The sequence below is a fragment of the Balaenoptera borealis genome (genome assembly GCF_965194805.1).
Source record: "Balaenoptera borealis genome assembly, chromosome: 9".
Classification (NCBI taxonomy): domain Eukaryota; kingdom Metazoa; phylum Chordata; class Mammalia; order Artiodactyla; family Balaenopteridae; genus Balaenoptera; species Balaenoptera borealis.
Window position 1 is genome coordinate 15,643,274 of NC_138873.1, and position 21,562 is coordinate 15,664,835.

Here is a 21,562-nt window from a genome sequence, read left to right on the forward strand (position 1 = left end):
CCTCACACTGCCTTTCATTCTCCCCATACCTGCTGCCCAGATGCCCTGCCCCTTCCAGTCTCCTTGGTCCTTATTTAGAATTTCCCCTCTATTCCTTATAGCAGACTTCCCTCACTGCAATCCCTCTTCAGTCTGTTTCTTCTCACAAAAAATTCTAGCCTCTGTGAATTTACAACTGTATTATTTTTCCTGTTGTGAGAATTTAAGTATATGCATATTTCCAGATTTCCGTTGGGGAGATTTAGAAAGAAGAAGGGGCTGTGATGGAGGGGGAAGGGAAATAAAGCAGATGGCAGCTTTCAGAGGGGTGAAGGAGGCCAAGTCAGAGCAAAGAGAACTCTGCGTGGACTTGGGGGTTCGTTGGAGGGGAGGGGACCCAGACGTGTCATGCAGAAAAGGGCTCAAGGGTGTATGTTTGGGTACAAAACTATCAGAGTTAGAGCTAATGCTTTGAAACCCTCTGTGCTGTGGAAAGGGACTGAGCTTTGCTGAGGTTATAGGTTATCCAAAGCTTTATTCACCTCAAATTCCAGGCTAATCTGTCTCAGAACAAGGTGTGGTCTTGGAAATGGATGGCAACTCCTTCAAATCATGAAATTGAGAAGGCCCTGCCATGTGTCAGACCAATGATGGAGAGGAAGACTAACCTTGCATCTAAACCTAGTATGAGAAGTGATGTGTTATTGACAAGACTGGTTATGACCTCAGAACTTATTAGGGACCCCGATGTGCCTGACAGTAAACTTACTTAGATAGGCATCTAAAGTGTGACCCAGTCATTCATTCAGGGGTTGGTAGAAATAGAGCTCTAATTTTGGAGAGGCGATACAACCATGTACAGTGACAGCAGAGCACAAAACCTGAGTTTTATGGAACTATTTTTGTCTAGTGTTTACTCAAAAGAGAAGGTAGACTATGAGGACTTTTTAAAGTGTCATTAGAAGTTAAAGCTCTTCAAATTGACCCTCAGAAGGGCAGCAGTACTGCCCAGAAGTAAAACCAAAACACTGCTTTGCCACTGCACAGTAGACCACAGCGAAAGCAAGAAAAACTGAAGAGCCAATCTGGACAGAAAGAGAGAGAGAGAGAGAGAGAGTCTGGACGGAGGGCCAGGGAGGCCTGGGAAGGCAGCACTGTGGAGAGCCAATTTCTGCTTGGTAGCCTGTTGCCTCCAAGCAGCCTCTGGGGGCCTTTCCCCCCTGGCTTGGGAACTCTCACCTTGGAAATTGCCAATGACAGTGGCTTGCAACAAAAGAGAGAGCACAACTGTCCATTAAACAGCTGCTAAAGGCCAAGCACTGTTCAACAGTTTATCCACTACATGTTCATAACTACCCTCCACAGTAGTTACAACTCTCCTCCATTTTATGGAAGAAGAAATAGCTTATAAGTAGTACAGTTCATATTCAAAAGGCAGTCCATTCAACTCTAAAAGTATGAACCATGCTCACTTCATTTCCTGTTCAAGAAGGGAGGAGGAGTGGAATTTCAGACTCCTCCGAGACAAGAGAGGCAGGTTCAAAGACAACCTATCCCAAGTTAGAACTCCAAAGGTATCTGCTCATTAAAAGGCATTGACATTATGAGCCAAGTGGGCTTTCCTTTATTAGCCCAAGATCACAATCACCATTTATCATATTTTTATGGAATTGTCTTCCAAAAATGAAATTTCAGAGCACAACTTAGCCACGCATTCATTTAAATATTACAGTGTGTCTTATGTACTTGGGATGTGGCAGTGAACAAAACAGGCCAAAAAACTCCAGCTCTGATGGAAATTTGACTATGGACAGAGAAAGAGTTGACATTAGGGAACTACTATTATTTTTATTAGGTGTATTAATTGTGTGGTGGTGATATGGAAAAGTGTGTTCTTATCTGCTGGAAATGCATATTGAAATATTTATGGGTACAGTAACATGATATCCGGGATTTGCTTTTACTACTTCAAAGTTGGGGAAGGGGATTCATGGGGAAACAATTGAAACAAGATTGGCAAAATGTTTATAATTGTTGAATCTGGAAGATGGGTACATGGGGGTTCATTATGCTATTTTCTCTACTTGCGTTTAGTTGGAAATTTCCTTAATTAGAAGATGCATTCCTCCCTCCATAGAGCTTTAAAGATAAACAGTAATTCCTGGTGTATCTATCAGGCAGATATGTGTGCTAATCAGGAAAATAAAGCAGGGAAGGGAGTGGAAAATGCTGAGAGGAGGGTGGATAAATATAGTATTTCTACACGCAAGCAGTATTTATTTATTTTATACACGTAAGTTAATAAGACATGGAGGAGTTGATAACTGCATCAAGATAAGGCCTTAATACACAGGAAGTTGAATAAAATGGTAATTGAAAGACACAGTTTTCTGAGAAAGAAGAGCAATTTGAGTTTTCTTAAAGAGGCCCATTTAAAAGAAATGTTAATGAAAACGATGGCGAACATTTGCTGACTTTTTCTCCATGTTGGAACTAGGTTTTGCAAACATATTAAAGAATGATTGGCTTTGATCTTCATCATAACCCCAGAAGCTGGTGCTGTTTCCCTCATCTGTAAGTCGCTGCCCCTTAGCTTAGGGAGGCTAAAAGTCTGTTCAAGGTCATGAAAACTCTAAGTGATGCAACCCAGTTTGAATCCAGGTAGCCCAGCGCCAGAGTCTGAATGTTTAACTGTCATACCACACCGCCTATTGCGATCGATAAGTAGCATCTGGACAAAGGAAGGGTAAAAGATTAGACCTAAATATCAAGCGTTGCCTTGATATTTTCTGAGTGGTGTCGTGGGTACTGCAGAGGAATAAGACAGATAGGGGAGAACAGCCAAGAGTAAGGTTTTCGGGGCTGGATGGTGCTAGAGAGCAGACACTGCAGGCAAGAGGCCCAGGCGGACCTCCAAAGGAAGCTTCTTCCGAAGCCCAGGAGGATGAGGGCAGGGATGGAGCGAGGATGGAGGGTGGGGGAAGGTGGAGTCATAAGGCAGGTTCTCCACCACTTCTACTCCAACACACACACCCACCCACCCCCGCACACAACACCTTAGGCACTGATCTCGTTCTAGAACATGGTGCAACAGTAACAGACTGCAACCAGAATTTACCTGACTTAGAGGCAAGAGGTGGCAATTGCCAAGGTGATATTGATTTATTCGAAAAGTGAAACTTCTCTCTGTGCTGAGCACTGTTCGAAAACTTTGGAAATACAGCGTGAACAGCACAGGGCCTCTCTCCTCATGGAAGAACAGACAAGAAACAACTATATCCTTTGTTAAGTGTTCTTAAATGCTACGCATACAAATGAAGTAGAGTAAGAAGGCTATAGCGGCCTCCAAGGTACGGAGGTTGCCGTTTTCTAGAGCACCATCAGGAAGACTTCTTTGATAAGGGGACACTTGAGCAGGGCACTGAAAGAAGTGAGACTGTAAAGCTTTGATATCCAGGGAAGAATGTTCCAGGCAGAGGTCATGAAAACAGTCTGAGGCCGGGGCTTGTTTGGCGTATTTGGGACCAGCAGAGGGGCCGGCGAGCCGGGGGAGGGTGGGCACGTGGGGAGGAGGCAGCAGGAAGCAGATCAGAGTGAGAGCGCGGGGCAGGGGTCCCACTGCGGGGGCTCGGAGGCCGCTCCGTGGGTTGGCTTTTGACTCTGCGTGAAATGGGAAACCGTTAGAGGAGTCTGAATTAGGATCGCTTTGGCTGAGGGGGCGTGGGGCTGAGCCAGGAGACCAGTTGGGAACCTACTGCACAATCCAGGCAGAGAGAGAAGGTGGCCCGGACCAAGTGGCAGCAGTGAAGGCTGTGAGAAGTCATAGGATTCTGGATATTTTGGAGGAAGAGCCCAGTTTGCCTATGGATTCGACCTGAGATATTAGAGGGAAAACATGACCAGAGAAATACCAAAGGCTCTCTACCTGGGACTTGTATCTCCACCTGAAGTTCTACTGTCAACCCTTCTGTTGGGTTAAGCCATTAGAAGAGGCCTCTATGGCAACACGTTCACTGGTCAGATTTGTAATCTAGATACATCAATCCATGCTGGCTCACCAACTATGCTAGTGGGCTAGGCAAGCGAGGAGCATCTGAACGGATGGGAAGGGGACATGAATAAGTGAATATGGACGGATAACTGTTTAGGAAGTCATTGCTGACTGATTGGACAAGGCAGGAAAGGAAAAAAAAAAAAAAGGCTTGTCCTGACCAATGAATTGCGGTGCTATTAACTAAGAATTGGAAAAAGAGGGAAAAGAAACAACCCCAGGAAGTTAGAGGTGGGTCTGGAAATGGAGATTGTGAACCCAGTTCTGGGTGGGTGACTTTAAATCAATTGTGCAAAAGCCAATAGATAAATCTCAGAAGGCATATGAATAAGAGTGGGAGGCTCAGGCGGGCTGCAGCACAGTGTTTCTCTGGATTTATTTTGAAACACAATAGGCCCTCACTATTTGAGCCAGAAAATTTAAATCAGAATATTTTCAGAGCTATTTCATTTGATTATTTTCTAGTAGGCAGAGTAACTAACTGGCTGACATTCCAGTTCCGAGTCAACCTGCTGCCTTTGCCAGCATCTTCTCTGTACCGCTGCTCCCAACTGAAAGATAATCAGATTCTGTCGCTCCCCTGCCTCAAACCCTCCAGTGGCTTTGCATGGCGCTGCTTTTTTCCTTTAAACTTCATATTTTATATTGGAGTATAGTTGATTAACAATGTTGTGTTAGTTTCAGGTGTACAGCAAAGCGATTCAGTTACACAGGTACCTGTATCTATTCTTTTTCAAATTCTTTTCCCAATTAAGTTGCTGCAGAATACTGAGCGGAGTTCCCTGTGCTATGCAGTAGGTCCTTGCTGGTTATCCATTTAAAATACAGCAGGGTGTACTTGTCAATCCCAAACTCCCTAACTATCCCTCCCCCCGCCCCACCCTGGTAACCATAAATTCAGTCTCTAAGTCTTGTGAGTCTGTTTCTGCTTTGTAAATAAGTTCATTTGTATCACTGCTTTTAGATTCCTCGTGTAAGCGATACCATCCGGGTATCATACGCTACTTCTCTTTTAAGCCACGGTAAAGACCTTCAATATTATAAAGACCTACGAGATTCAGGCCCCACCTCCCTCTCCACCTTCACCTCCGGCTTTCTTCTGCCCCCCTTGTTCACTCACAGCCTGCTTTTCTTTCCCTAGAACTCATGGAGTTTATGTCTCTCTTAGGGCCTCCATACGTATTTTTTTTCTCTCTGCTGAGAATGTTCTTCCCTCGTATCTTCTTAAGGTCACTTCTTATTATACAAATCTTGGCTCGATGTAACCAGCTCAGACAGGCCTTTCTGACCACCCAGGCAAATAGCATGCCACTCCCCGGCCCCAACCCATTTCCCTCTTTTCTTTTCTTTAAAGCACTCATCACATGGATTTTCCCCCTTCACTCCAGATTTGGTCTGTTTTGTTCATCACTGTATCCCCAGAATTCAGGAAATTATCTTTGTTGAATACACGAATTCTAATCTGAATTCCCGAGTGTAATGTATAGTCTGTCTCTACTACAGTAAAAACCAATGGAACAAAGTGTTCCTCTTGCCTCTCTCTTACTTTTGCCTCAGGAGAAAGGCTGTTCTTCCACCACTGAGATGTTTTTTCTCAGTTATTTTCATGTTGGTTTATTGTTCCAGACGTCTAGTAGCAGGGAATAAAACTTAAGTGTGACACCCAGTAAACATAGTAAAAGAGCCACTATTTATCAAGGGCTTATTATGTACTGGGTGCTATATATACATTATGCATTTAAGCCTCACAATATCTTTATTATACAGTCTTACCCCCAGGTTAGCAGGCATTTCAAATAATGTCCAAATGACATATATAGGCTGCCTAATTCCAGACTATTCCCACATTTCAACTCTGAATATTCAGACCTTAGAAAAACAAACTTATCTCTCCCATGCACACCATTTTTCCCATAATTAATGTCACAGAAACAGTGCTTGAACTAGCATTACAATAAGTAAGCAAAGAAAGCAAGAAAGTATTAGATTTGATTGCTATATCTATTATGCATACTGAAGTATCAAGTAAGAATTTTCTCTTTTAAGAGCATGGTATTTCGTTTCCGAACATTTGCAAAGTATGTTTTCTGCTCATATTAGTAATCCGAAGCCAAGGGGTTTTTTAGAATAGTTATTGCCAGCTATTATGCCTTTAGCTAATACAGAAAGGTGCTTTCTTCTTCACTTATATAAGAAGGTAAAAACAAACACCTGTTAACTTCCTATTTGGAAATTTCTTAAACTATAGGATTAGATTAGATAGTACTGCATCTTGATGTGGCAGATCATAAAGTGCAACAAATCTCTTTTTGCTCTTTAGGGGGATTCTGGATTTTGAGAGGCGTGGCTATTACAGTGCTCATCACAACTCGATTTCTAGAACTTCATAGTATTTGCTTTCCTATCAGGATAACTTCTAAAGGGAAAGAAAGAAGAAAGAAAGAGTGCTTCCTAATAATGACACTTTTGGGAAATCCTCTGGATTCCAACTTGCTCGACGTAATGCTTCCTTGTGATTGGTATACCCATGGGCCACAGGGGTCCACGTGCCTCAAAAACATTATTTTCACATTGCTTTCCTTGCCATTTTAGTGTCAAGATCAAATATCATTAAGTATTGTGATTAAATGGCAATTCCTTAGAGTTTAAACAACTGTTAAAGGAGAGAGGGGAAAATAAGCATTTATCTCACACAGACACTGAAGAAAAATGGAAAAAAGCCAAGACCACCAAGATTTTGCTCCATAACTATATTCCATAAGCTTACAAATATTTCCCAAAGCACTTTTCCTAGACACAGCCAATCCGCATCAGCCCATCTGGGCGCCCATTCCCTGTCTGTTCCCTGCCCATCTCATCACCCTTCCAGCCTCACCCTCATTAGTCCTTAGCAAGTAATTCTCTAAAAACTCTGATCTAAGGTGTGAAGGGCACGAGGTAAAGGAAGGGTTTTCTTTCTTTTTTTGTTTTTAATTTTTATTTTATATTGGAGTATAGTTTGATTTACAATGTTGTGTTAGTTTCAGGTATACAGCAAAATGATTCAGTTATCCATATACATGTATCTATTCTTTTACAAATTCTTTTCCCATTTAGGTTATCACAGAATATTGAGCAGAGTTCCCTGTGCTATACAGTAGGTCCTAGTTGGTTCCGTATTTTAAATATAGTAGTGTGTACATGGCACTCCCAAACTCCCAAAGCGTTTTCTCTTTAAAAAATCACTTGTAAAGTCTACGTCTCCTCTAATAGGCTTCTCCTCTGCATACCCTACTCAGTAATCCGATATTCCTGATTTTGACTCTTATGCTTCATAATTCATATGTTTAGTTGATTCAAATTTTAAAAGTGTGAGACAACTGAATACTTAAACGGTAAGCTGTTTCAGACCAGCTACCGTATCATCCTTTGAAGCAGCTATAATATTTAAGGACAACATAGATGCTTAAGCTAATAACAGGTTTACATGGTTAAAGGGAATAAACACAGGATTGTATATTTATGCCCCAGATTACAGTTTTTTCCTCTCTCCCGGCACATCAGAGAAGCACAGATGTTAGTGTTTGAGGACTGCCTGTAATCATACGGCCATGGGAAGCTGAACTCTGCGATGGTCCCCACTCCTTCCTCGTGGCCTTGCATCTTCACACACCCCTTCCACCCCGACCAGCATTCCAGCCACAGGTCGGAGACAGCTTTAAATCATCTTGAGGCTGGACCGTGGTTAATATGCATCCCCGGAATGCCTACAAATGGCCTTTCCATTGCATCTACTTGTTTCCAAAGACTCATATTTCAGCTAGAGTTGGCAAGGGTTCTAAAGACCCCCTATAGCATGAGGGCTTCAGTCACAGGAGAAGGTGGAGGAAGGATGTGCCTGGAAGGGAGCAAGGTCTGCGTTTGCTTCCTCCGTGGCCTAGTGCTGACAGACCCTTCCCAGCCAGACAGGGTGCAGGCAGGGAACTTTGCCGGGAAAGGGTGGGAGTTGCTGGAAGTGTCCCAAAGGAGCAGACTGCAGGCGGGCAGAAGGAAAGGCACGCTCACCATGTGTGGAGGGCAGGCGTGCCGACGTGTGTGCGGGACTTGAGTGACATGTTGAAATTAAAATCAAAACAGCATGAAAGCACACTTTATTACAGCCAGAAAGAGCCAAGTATTGTCAAAGCTCCCATTGAGTCATCCATCCAGAAGCTGAGATCCTGGACAGAAGGGGAGAGTTGGAGCAGGCTCCCAACTGGGTTCAGAAAAAGATCTTGACGAGGGATAGAGTGTAGAGGGTGGTCAGAAAGCAAAGACTTAAGCAGTGTTTTACTCTCTAAGCAAGGACGAGGGTGGGGAGAGAGAGGAGAACACTGCTTGGACAGTGAAAACCCAGAGACTTGCCAGAGGAGGGAAGGGGGGTGGCTCTAAAGGGAGCCCCCTCCATTTCATTATCACAGAGGACCTGATTGGTTAGAGGAATGATCAGCCCCTTGGGATACAGAGGAGAAGAGGAGTATTTATGTTACATTAAATCTGGGAAACAGAAGGAAGTAAGCTCCAGCTAATGCCTTCATTGCCCTGAGGAAGGCATTTCTGTGCATTAAAGATTCACACATCTCTACGGACGGCTGCCAGAAGGAATTATCGGCTGCAAGAGCTGCTCAACTTCATTCCTACCCAAGTTATGTTCAGGCCAATTTCACTTCAACAGGAGTCACCAAGACACTTTGCCCATTGAGATGACCAAAGCGAATGTTTTAAACTATTTTTAAAGCACGTTGGATCACAAATGTCTCACAATACTTTAATTTACTATACTGTTCTCTTTGCTAGTTCCAAGTCAATCTTTCAGACCTAAGAAACAGAAGAGACAAACTCAGTTACAATGTAAACCATCGGAGCTGAACCTTGCATGCAACCATGGCGTAACACTAACTTATTCAATGGATATTTATTGAGCACTAATGTTAATGCATTTCATTGCTGCTAAGATGCACATTTTTCACAGCTTAAGAATGCATCTTACGGGAGACTATGTCAATTTTATTGACAGCATTTCTTCTCTCTTAATGGTACATTAAAAAAGGGTGTATTTCAAAAGCATCTTAGATTTGATGAAACAGGGACTCATCAATCTCATTAAAGTTGCAGTTCAAACCTTGCCTTCTCTGACAGGCTTCCTGGAGCACCAGTCTACGGTGGCCCATCCCTTACCCTGATTCTCTCCGCTGACTGATAATATCACTATGGAGACCGTGGCTCTTGTATTCACTGCTATTCCTAGAGCAGCATCAGGCATCATTCCAGGGATAGTAGGTTCTCAATAGATGACCCTGGAATGAACAGAAGTTGCCATTTATTGAGCAATCACTACACGTCAGACCCTGAACTAAACGCTTGTCAGAGAAAAATAATCTCATTTATTCCTAGCAATTGAGAGGTCATTCTTATTATTGACTTTAAAGATGGGGCAGCAGGTAAAGTGGAGAAGCCAGGACTAGATGTCAGCTCAGCCTGACTTCAAATCCAGACACATCGGTGCCATGCTATACTGCGTATCACATACAAAGCCTGGAAATGGGTCTGCTTCTGCGAGTGGTCCAAAGATGGGAGGCAGGATCTCTGAAGCTACAGAGAAGAATAAGACTGTTCCCCCAAACTTGAAAGGTAATATTTGTCCACTGGGCATCACCACATTTCTCTGTCCTTCTACATGCTTCACGTGTAAGGTCCTGTGTTAATATGGAGGTGCAGGGGCCCATATTTCTTCCCAATAAGATCAGGAGAGGCTCCATGAAAGAGATGTATGTTTAAACTTTGTATGGATGGATCCCACCATTGGTGAGAGAAAGCACAGCCCATATAGGGCTCTGTGAGTTATCCTGAGTGAGAGAGACATAGAGTATACCTGGGAAGGTGCTAGGAGAAAAGTGAGCATGAAGGTCTTGGGTACCATCCTGGGGGGTTTGAACTTCATTTCATATGATCAATGATCTTCATCAATGACCCGTTTCAATGTGGACTTTATTCCATCCCAACTGAGCTTCTCTCCCTGTCCTGCATCTCACTCAAGGATGAATGTTGAAATTTGGTGCTATCATTCCTATGTCAACTGATCGCTATGTCTAACAGAGACCTCTAAGCCCAGTGTAAAGAGAAAATAAAGAAGAGTGACTGGAAAAAACAGTAACACAGGAGATTTGATTATAAGTCAGTCTATAGCGAGTCAGCTTAGATGGAGCCTATGAAATTTATCATTTGGGGGCTCCACAAAAATACTAAAGGATATCACAGACAGAATATTTTATTTAGGACACAGTTGGCAAACTACGGCTGCCATATTTTTTTTTCTTTTTTTGGTTTACTAACATTTATTTAGATTTCCAGTGAAAAGACTGTTTTGTATGGCTTTCAAGCAAAGATTGGCTTTTACATTTTTAAAGGGTTTATGTAAACAACCAATCCCCCCTTCTACAAATCAAAGAATATATGACAGGCATGTACATGGCCCACAAAGCCTAAAATACTTACCATCTGGCTCTTTACAGGAAAAGGCTCACCACCCCCTGACCTAGAACTTCTCATCGTCCTCCTCCATTTCTATTCAGAGTCAGGTCATTTAAGTCAGGGCTTAATGTGGCTGGACACAGAGTGGACAATGGTAAGATCTATTTGCCACTTCAAACGTTAGATTTATTGATTCCTTTTATGAAAATTCTAAAGTTTCAGCGATTATTACACTCACAGACATTTCAACTTTGTCTTTGATCTTTTTAAAAGATGTCCTTCTCACACTTGAGGGCTTGCTAGCTTTTGGCCAAATGCTGCAATGGTTTGATCTTCCTAATGCTGGTGATAAGTGGCTTCTGCAGGCTCAGCTGTACCCTGGTCATTAAAGCTTACCCAAATAGCTTTCTTAATTAAAGACATCAGTTTAGTACATCAAGGGGGCGTAGCTGGAATCTTTTAAAAGCATAGCCTAACATTAACACTCTTGAAGTTGCCCTTCCTCCAGGATTATATGGGAAGGGGGAAAGAAGAGGAGGGTTAGGGATTTTTTGGATCTATGAATCCAGCCTACTTTTGCTTTCCATCAAACAGTAATTCAATATTTACCAAAAGGAGATGTTTAGGTTTAGAGATTTTTTTACATGGCTTGTAGCTCAGCAGAGAAACATTTCTGGGTAACTTTGCGTACACAGATTGGAAATATACTTAAACGTGACTCGAACACGAAAACTCTGCTAGAACTACAGGCAACTCCTAATCACTGGGATGGGGGTCACCCAAGCACCCATGAAGTTGTTCTGCAGCATCTGGATGACCTGTGGCCTAGTTGCTTTAACAGCAAACCCAGGCCCCCTCACTAGGATGTCCAGCCTATATTTCTATCATCTCTGCTAAAGCATCTGTTGCTTTTCACCAGCATGAGCAACATGAAGCAGAGCCTGGGGTCATCTCTTAATTACTTGAAAGCGGGCCCTGCAGTTAGTAAGTTCTCCTTGGCACAGACGCCCATGGCCCTGAATGCCCAACTGGTTTGGGGTCAGCTCTTCATTTTATAAAGCAAGATTGACGCAGGCGGTGATGAAACATTAATATTTGAGATGCCTGCCACACATAAGCACGAGGTTGCTTAGGGTCTTTGTCTAGAAAATGTTTCTATTCCCATCCCTGCTTGAATACATGAACATTTTGCTTTGGAAACCATGTTCTTTTTTTTAAGTCAAAAGAGTCAAGGGATTTTTTTTCTTAAAGAGTGAACCTTTACATTTAATTTAAAATCTGTCCCCATGCCACCACCATTTCTAGGTAGTGAAGTTCAGGGGTAAGAGAAGTGATCCTGGGTTAAATCACAGCTTTGCCAGTTGAGAGCTGTGTAAGTGCCAGCAAAATCACTCACTCTTGGGGCTTGGTTTATCAACAATAATCATCTTGGAAGCACACAGTGGGCCCACCACTTACTACAGATTAATTTGTTAATAATCATCAATGTTCAGCACTGCTCAAGAGGGAAGGGTCACTACTTCCTAAATTTACGGAGGAAGGAATGAGCAAAGGTGAGATAATCCAGAGAGAATGATCAACTATGACTGCTACATTTTCTCCATTATAAAATAATCCATGTCTAAATAACTTCCTTAGAGGGGTCAAGGTCGCACTGCTGTTGAGCTGCAGAGGCAAACTTCATACACAGGTCAGCTAGCTCCAGAGCACTTGTTCTTAACCACTAGCGCTTTCACAGATCTTTAAGATGTAGGGGCTTGGCTGGATCATCCAAGATCCATCTAGTTTTACTGTTCCACGGATATAATCTCGCCTGCATGAGGATTCACAGATGGCAACTGTTCGAAAGACCAACTACTCGCTAAGGGGGAGGGAAGAGAAATCCGTACAAAGTGGATTGCAGCCTTTAAAAATCAGAGCATAGATTCAGGAATTGCTTTATAGTTTACTAAGGGCTCAAAAGATTTAGTGCTACTCAAGCATTTCCTGTGTTTATGTGTCAGACTACAAACCATTAAATCACTTAAAAAATCATAGCCTCAAAAAGGAGGAGAACAAAACAGCACTGGTTATTCTTGCTTTTGAAAACTTACGTCGCCACTTCCTATCAATTTGTTAAAAAATGATCATTTAATCTTTTTGAAGCACAGACTGAGTCTCCCAGGGAAATATTTAAGCTTGTATTTGGTAACATCGTCCATGTTAAAGTCACTGAAGGAAGCTGGTGCCCATGGTGAGGATGGAGATGAGCAGGAAAAAAAACCATCAAGGGGGCTTCCCTGGTGGCGCAGTGGTTAAGAATCCACCTGTCAATGCAGGGGACATGGGTCCAAGCCCTGGTCCGGGAAGATCCCACATGCCATGGAGCAACTAAGCCCATGCTCCACAACTACCGAGCCTGCGCTCTAGAGCCTGCGAGCCACAACTACTGAGCCCATGCACCATGACTACTGAAGCCCGTGTGCCTAGAGCCTGTGCTCCACAACAGGAGAAGCCACCACAATGAGAAGCCCGCGCACAGCAACGAAGGGTAGCCCCCGCTCGCCACAGCTAGAGAGAGCCCGAGGGCAGCAACGAAGACCCAACACAGCCAAAAATAAATAAATAAAATAAATTTATAAAAAAAAAAAAAAACCATCAAGGGAAGCAGGATTCAGGCATGGGTCTGACTGCCAGGTGCCCGTTTCTCACTGCGCTTTGCCCTTCAGTGGAAGGCTTCAGGGAGAGCTATACCAGGGAAAAGGAAGGTCATGCAGTGACAGTTGTTGATGACCTTATGAGGATGACGCCAGTGAGGAAGGAGAACTCTGGGGAAACGTTTCTTTGGGGGCGTTGGTGGCTTAGACACCAGGCTTCAAATAGGACCAAAAGCAAAGTGAGGAATTGGGAAGTCAGACTCAAAGATGGTAAAGGACCATAATATCAAACCATCACTTTTGTATCTAAATCTTAAATACAGTAGACCAAACAAGTACTACGGGGTGGGAGTGGTGCGGTGAGGAGTGAGCTCGAAGCTTTAGAAACTCTCTGGTTCCTCTAAATCACTTCACAAGGGAGAAGCCAAGGCCACCAGAGGTGGAGCAGCTCGCTCAGATCTGACTTGGCAAAGATGAAATTAGAATGGAGTTTCTTATTCCCAGACACGATGAGCCTGGAAATGTTTTAATAGCGTTTAATCAAAATCCAAAGTTCATAAATTCTTTAAAAGTATACAGAAACTGAGCGGCCCGGAGACGCTGATTTTAACACTTGATAACTATGTTTATAGCATTACACGATCTCTCTAGGCCTGCCTGGAATTCTGTTCGAAGACGAATCTGACGCGGAGTCAACATGCTGGTCTCCTGGTTTAAATACGAAAACACAGGAAGTTCTGTACCCAGTCGTCGGAAAACCCCCAAACCAACTCTCCCTCTGCGATCGACCTTGTCTTCCGCGATGCCTACTGCAAACAGCCTTCCCCCGACTCACCCTCTACAATTTCAAAACTATGTGCAGTAGCCTTGGCCACCTGAGGGTGGTACAAAGGGAGGGTTAAGGACCAGAACTTAATGAAATACCGGCTCTACAAACAAGACTCCACCAGAGCGTTTAAAAAGTCATCCACCTCATTGTTTCCCAGGAACGGAATGAAATGCCACAGCTTAACGACTTTTCCCGATTAGAACCTCCCTAGGCTTCTGATTTAAGAACCAAAGTCTCACCAGAGGACACAAAGCGCGGGTGGGGGGGTGGGGGGAGGGGGAGGTGCTGCGGGCATCACCGCAGACCCTGGCTGTCCTCCGAGGCCAGGAAGGTCGGCAGAGCCCCCGTGGACCAGGTGTTACATCGACCCCGTGATGGACGGGCCACCGGCTTTCGACGCCGCCCCCCCCGCGGGGACGTATTTGCAGAGCTGGGACACCAAGGCTAGATCTACAAAGGCAGGGATCCTGCCAGCCAAACGCGCCACAGAGCCCCGGCCTCCGACTCCCACCGCGGTTCGCCGGTCCTGGGGGCCCAGGCGCCCGGGCCCGGTGGTGGGGAGCTGACCGCGAGCGGCGGGCGCTCGGGTCCCGTTTTCCGACTGTGCCGTTTGGGCTGTGAGTGTTGGATTGGTAACACTCCTGCGCGCACTAAGGAACCCCTTCTCCGCCGCAGCAGCCGGTGGAGGGACGGGAGCGCCAGGGACTCGGGGGCCGGGGCTCGGGGACGCGGAGCCCGGAGCCGGGCGGCGGCGGCGGGCAGGGGCGGGCCCGGGTCCCGGCGGCGGGGCGCTCCCCCGACCCCGCCGGCCCCCACCCGCGAGGATGCGCGCGGGGTACAGGAACCCGGCACCGCGCTCCGCTCGCCTCCACCTGCGGAGCTGGGGCGCCGGGCCGAGGGTGCCCCGGGCCCCTTCCCCTTCCCCGAGGCTCCCGGCCGAGCGGTCCCGTCCCTGGAAAAGGACCCGGTGTCCATTGAAGCGGGCGCTTACCCGGGGAGAGGCGGCTCCCGGCGCGGGCCGCGCTCGCACGTCGGCCCGGGAAGGTGCGGCTGCGCTGCGCTGCGCTGCGCCGGCTCCGGCGCCCGCCGAGCGCCCTGCACCGCCGCCCCGGCTCGGACTTCCTCTTCCTCGGGCTCGGCCCCGCCGCTCGGCCGCGCTCCCCGCTCGGCGGCCGCGCCCCGACCCGCCCCTCCCGGCGCAGGGATGCGGGCCCCGCCGCCGCGAGCAGCGGATCTGCGGTCCCTCCTCCCCTCTGCCCGGGCGAGAACGGTGGGGAGGTGGAGGGGGAGAGAGAAGGAGAAAGAGATTAAGCACTTGGACTTGTCTCTGGAGCGTTGCCAAAGAGAGCAGTCAAATTACAGCTCCCGGGGGAAAAAAAATTACAAAAAAAAAAAAAACAAACAAAAAAGAAAAAAAAAAATCCCTGCTACTGTTTTCGTAGACACATGACTTTTCTTCATGTTCCGGGATCCTCAGGTTTAGCTTTCTCTTAGACGTGATAGTTTCCCATACGATTTTGTAAAAATAATACCCCGAATGATTAATTCGACGTTTTAGTAGTAACACAGAAGCTCTGGGGTAATAATATGTACAAAGAGGGAGGAAGCTCACTGTTTTTCAGGCGTCATTACCCTAATGACCTCAGTTAATGTACCAACTAACCTTTGCTTAGAGAAAGTAAAAGTGGAAAAGGAGGCAAAGAAGACTAATCTTTGAAATAGCCAGATAGGTGTTTAAGGGCACCGGCTGTGTGTGCAGTGAGATGATGACTTGAATCGAAGGTGCCTAAGATGAACGTCAAAGGCATGCGAAGTGATTTCTCAGCACTTACCTCTCCCTTCAAAGGCAGCCGTATGTGTTTGCCTATTGACTCCATTAGGTTCTGTAGTTCTTAAGAATGCACTCTTACATGACTTGTTCACAGCTCTTCAGCTTTAGCAGTTACGAGCTATGTGGCCTTGAGAGAATTATTTAACCTCTCTGTGCCTCAGTTTCCTCATCTGTAAAATGGGGATAATGATGACAGCCTCACAGAGTTGCTTCTTGTGATGTAAATAAGATAATGCCCAGGAAAGGCTTAGAAGGTTCCTGGCACACTTGCTGGATAAATGTTAGCTATTATTGTTGTTGATCTCCCCCTTTTATCTGCTCTAATGCATGAATTCGGTTATGGAAATTATCATAAAGATTTGAAATAAAATAAGGTTTTGAGCAGTAGGGCCACACAATGTCATAATTCTCTCCCTACAACGTGCAGTTTATATTCTGTTTTACAATTTATTTTGTCTCCACAGCTGACTTGTATTACCTAAAGCTATGAGACTGGGTTATGCTCGGGGTACATTTACCATGGAAGATTTGCAGTGCAACTCAAACAGATTTTAGCCATCTTCGAAGCATGGTTTCCGTTGATCTTGCAATACCCTTGTGAGGTCGGCAGGACAGGGGCTAGTTTCTTTTCACAGACAGTACCTGCAGACTCAGGAGGCTGAATCAGACCCTTTCCAGTACCCGGAGCTCACGCAAAACCGTGGTTGTCATCCCGTCTCTCGATGTTGTTACTTTCCATGAAGTGAGCAGGAGCCCGTCACCGTACAGCGTGTACCACATTCATGGTCTCTATCAATCCTGTGAGCTAGGTGCTGGCCCTCATTTGACACTTAGATTCAAAGACCTTAGTTTCAAAGAGCCTAACTGATGTGTTAGTGTCTGACAGATGGGGTTTGGGGACCACTTGGAGAGGAAGGGAAGAGAAGCAGGGTTTCCTGGTTCCCTGCAAAATGTGCTCTCTGCTTCCCCACTCCCCAGCCCCACAGAGTCACACATTTCTTAGCACAGATGACTTAGAGTAAAGCAATTAGTGAAGCGGTGTGACCATCAGCTGCAGACTCTGACACTTACTAGCTGCAGATAACAATTCTGAACTTTGGTTCTTTATCTACGTAATGGTTATTATATTTCCTGCCCAGCTCACTTCATTTCACCTCAGTGTATTAATGAGGTGGGAGGTGGCTCCTGGAAACAGGAGTGTGAAATCTCTTTTGTTGATGCTGTGTGCCAAACATAGCATTCGGTACCTAACCCTCATTATTACTCCTGATTCCCAAATAAGTACATTCTGTCCTTCAGGTCATTAGAGAGTGACCTTGAAATCGCCTGGTCTGACACACCATGTATCTAGTTTATCGTGTGTGTCCTGGGCTTAGGTCAATTCTTAACTCATAATAGATATAAAATGTTCCGTGGGTGGATGGATGAAATGACAACATGAGTTGTAAATGCTATCACGCAGCATTCCCTGTTGCAATATGCTACTCTCCCCCTTTGTGGAAAATAATCCAATGGAATCCAATGGAATGATTTTCTAATGATGCATCCAGTATCAGGAAAATTTTTTTGGTGAAAGGTCTTCCTAATGCTATTATTAATATCAGTCAAAGTCAAAGAAGGGAAACAGAAACCACTTAAAGTATTTACAAAAAAGAGACTTTAATGCAGGGAATTTTCTCCACAAGTGATGGAAGAACCAAGAATCCAACTGGAGACAATGAGGCCGTCCAGAAATTAACAATAGTGGAAAGCCACCATCACCCCTGGAAGGAAGGGTGGGGAGAGAGGTGTGTTACAGATGGGAGGTGTCTGCCCGGTGAAATAGCCACCGTCTTAGACACTGGCAGGGAGGGGGAGAAACACCTGTTTCCTCCCTTCCTTCACCCTCAGTCCAGTACCTTGCATTGGATGAAGCCAGCTGACAGAGGACTTGGAACATCGCTTGCAGGGACATCCCCGCTGCCACCCTGCAATCTAGTGATATTGAGCAGGAAAAGGGCACGAAAGATCTAAAGGCAACCAACCTAGACCTAGTAGATCCCTCAAATCATACCCTTTTCTTTCTTGAATAGATCAGATCTAGAAGAAATGTTTTTGCTTTTTTGAGATCATTGAGTGTCTCTTACGGTTTCTCAATCATCCCTCATACAAACCTATAACCCCTAAATTACATACAAGGTCACAGCCATTCAGGAAGTTTCAGTGACTTGCTCAAGGCCACACACTCTATGTGGCAGAGTGGGCTTCAGACACGGGGCTGTGCATTCTGGTTCTCCGTGTGTCCCACTAACTCAGCTATTTCTAGTGAAAGGCAGTGCGACAAGACAGTCTCATATAGAATCACTTTTCAGAGTCACTGATCCATGCACATGTAGGAGTTAATGTTTACAAAGCTCACAGAGTTAAAAGGCTGGATCATGCCTTGCTTTCATTTTATGACTTTGGGTGATAACTTTTATGGTGCCAATGATGGCTGCACTCAATTTATGATCACCCAAGATCAGAAATATCCTGTTCACTAGATTATAGGAGCACCTCAGGAAGAACACAGGTAGCATTTATCCTTTTTAACTTTTCAAGCTATTTCTATTTCAAATTTGGTTTGAAAAAGATCTAGAACATTCTGACCATGTCAAAGCATTTGGGATAAGAGAAGGGACTTATGGCAGAGTCTCATGTAGGGAAGACAGAAAACCAAGAAGGTAAGCAAGTGCATCGCGGCTTCAAATTCTCTCCAGCCAGGAGTGGCGATCAGAGTCGATGCTGGTGCTGGTGGTCCTGTCTCTCAAGCCTCTAATCAACTAGAAGATTTAAAAATCAAGAAGTTGTGCTTACCCTAAAGAGTGGAAGGTAAAATAAGAAAGGTCCCTAATTATTAATATCTAGCTAAGCTGGGCTTAAAAGTAGGTAGAGGAGGGACTTCCCCGGCAGTCCAGTGGTTAAGACTTTGCCTTCCAGTGCAGGGCGTGCGAGTTCGATCCCTGGTCGGGGAGCTAAGATCCCGCATGCCTCATGGCCAAAAAACCAAAACATAAAACAGAAGCAATATTGTAACAAATTCAATAAAGACTTTAAAAATGGTCCACATCAAAAAGATCTTGAAAAAAAAAAAGTAGGTAGAGGAATTCACCAGAAATCCTGATACTTCAGAATATCTGCATTGCTGCATAGATAACTAATAAGAACCTGCTGTATAGCACAGGGAACTCTACTTCACTTTGCTGTACAGTTGAAACTAACACAACACTGTAAAACAACTATACACCAATTAAAAAAAAAAAAAAAAGAATTCACCAGAAATCCTGATACTTCAGAATATCTGCATTGCTGACTTACAACAGAGCACCTAAATTTCCCTTTACTAGTGCCTAGTGGCTTAGGGCCTGGTGTCCAGGAGGCAAGTGTAAATTCATTATCTATCAAGGATAATAAATATAGTGAAGGGTTATCCCACCCATTACTGGGCTAGCATAGTGAGGGCATCAGATTCCTTAAAAAGCGTAATCGCCTGCTCCTAAAGAGACCCCAGTAGAGGAGGAGGTCCTCAGATATCAGCCAGGGCAAGAAGACAGCAAAGAAGCACCAAGAAATGCAAAAAGCACGACAGAAATGTGCCAGGATAACAGAAACGTGTGAAAATAAGAATTGTAAATAGCTCACGGCCACCATCATAATTTTATCTATTCCTTCAATTGCCTAAGCTTTCTCAATTTTGATCAATATAGTAAAGTAAGATGTATGTGTACATGCTTTATAAATATTGATATCTGCAGGAAAAAATTAACCAAAGCCAATATTATTGTATGCAGATGGCCTGAATATCTCTGTGGTACCACCATTCTCAGTGGTATTATACCAAAATAAAGCAACACTGGACAATTTATGCTTCTGCTTTAGAAGTAGCTTTATTTTCAAGTTCATAATAGAGTATACATTTGGAAGCTCTTGAAATTTGGTGTATTTTTTGAGCCTTTTTTTCTATGTCAGATGCGTTAGAGGGAGGAGTTACTTCCAACTTTATTTCTCAAAACAACTATGTTTAGAAGTTCCCCTCAGGAAGAGTCCTTTGGAAATGGAGGGGGGTGGCAGTGTTTGGTTGTCCCAATGGAAGGGGAAGTCTACTGGTGCTTGGGTGCCAGGGTGGCTAAACTTTCTGAAATCTGGCACAGTCCCGCACCACGAATGTTTGTCCCATGCTAAATACCAACAGCATCTCCTGAAGCGCATTGGGAGGAGTCCCTTCAGCCTGGACATCTCAAATTTAAGCTCTTTCAGGGACCAGGCTAGGAAGACATGAAATATAGTAAGATTAAGGTTTTACTGTGCATGATGTTTCATTAAAGGCCACTGAAAACACAGGGACTCTAGAATATTGGGCAGAGGCAGAGCAAAGGACCAGTGATTGGCGCCTGCTGCGGTGATGCTGGTCCCAGGGATTCCTGGGTCCCATCCCTCCTCTCACTCAACCAGGCAGGTTGTTTGGACCTTATTTGCCAGTTGGAGTGTGTGGATTGAAGGAAGAGCACATCTGAGGCTCAGTTAGTACATGAGCTAACACAATTTAGGAGGGGAGAGATTTTTAGCACACTGAAGCCCATACCCTTGTGTGTTGCTACCTTCAAGTGGAGTTTAGTGATTATCTAGTTTTCCTTTCTTCCGTACAACTTCAGACTTAACCTTACTACCTGTGTGGTAATTTTACATTCAAGATCTGAATGCATATGCTGTAGAAAGGAATAAAAATGGAACTAATTATAAAGAACAAAATGATCAGTGGAAAAGGGGGAAATGCCATAATTATTCTTATTCATTAATGCCAAAAAAAAATGGTCTTTGAGACTGTAAATTGGCAGTTCTCTTTCAGACCCAACATCATCTTAAAAATAATTATCCAGGGCCATCACTGAGGTCTCTGTATAACAACTCTTTAGAAGCTGCTGGCAAATTTGGAGACTTTGGATATTCAATAGAATGCTCTTCTTTTTTTCATGTCCATTTCTCACGGTGGCAGGCTGTTTCTTGAAGGATAAAAAATACCTTATTCCAAGCAAAAATTCTAGAAGGAGAAGTTCCAATGAAACCAAGCTTTCAAGATTGTTCTTGCATCAACTGCAAAATGTTGTTTAAAATGTTTGGGACTAGGAATAAAATGATCTAGAATTTGGTTTTCATATAACAGTTAATAAGTTAAAATACGAACTTTTAAATATAGCTCAATCCTGTAAGGCAAATGCAAAATTAAAAAATTAAATCCCATGAAGTTCTCAAAAAAAAAGGAAAATTCATTTTGAATGGGGAACATTGATATTTGAAAATATGAAGACCTAAAATTTAAGCAGAGTTTAATAATGGAGGAAGCAGTTATCAGTAGGCTTATAAAGCATAATCTTTGAAGAAAGCGTGATGACACGGGGGAGCAAAGGTAAAGTAAGCAGTGAATGGAGAAAGATTACGATTTTATTTTATTTCTGGGAGCTCCTTGAAAAATGAGAACTGATGATGATATCATTCTAACCCCAAGATACTTTTAAGTTAGCACCTTCAAACTTTCTGATTTGCTAAAATATTATGGTAAACTGAGTTTTTCTCATATATGTAATTTATAATAAATATCTCAAACTTATTTTTTTCTCCAAATTCTTTTTTATTAAACTTAGGAAGAGTTTTATTCATCACCTTTACCAATCAGACTCTATTAACATAGAGTATCCTGGATAAACTTAAGAATTATTAAGAATAAATGAAAT

The 21,562-nt window shown here is 44.0% G+C and overlaps 1 protein-coding gene across 4 annotated transcripts in view; it reads right to left on the reverse strand.

The window, feature by feature from the left end:
* Window positions 1-18,291, reverse strand: part of PLEKHG1 (pleckstrin homology and RhoGEF domain containing G1) — a 225,932-nt gene extending 207,641 nt beyond the window's left edge. For 2 of the 4 annotated variants that reach the window (XM_082405443.1, XM_082405445.1), the window contains exons 1-2: window positions 14,976-18,291; window positions 9,227-9,345 (exon numbers count right to left, since the gene is read on the reverse strand). The gene's annotated coding sequence lies outside the window, so the exon portion shown is untranslated. The remainder of the gene's footprint in view (window positions 1-9,226; window positions 9,346-14,975) is intronic. The other 2 variants (XM_082405444.1, XM_082405446.1) reach the window with 1 other exon arrangement.
* Between the last annotated feature and the right edge of the window lie 3,271 nt (window positions 18,292-21,562).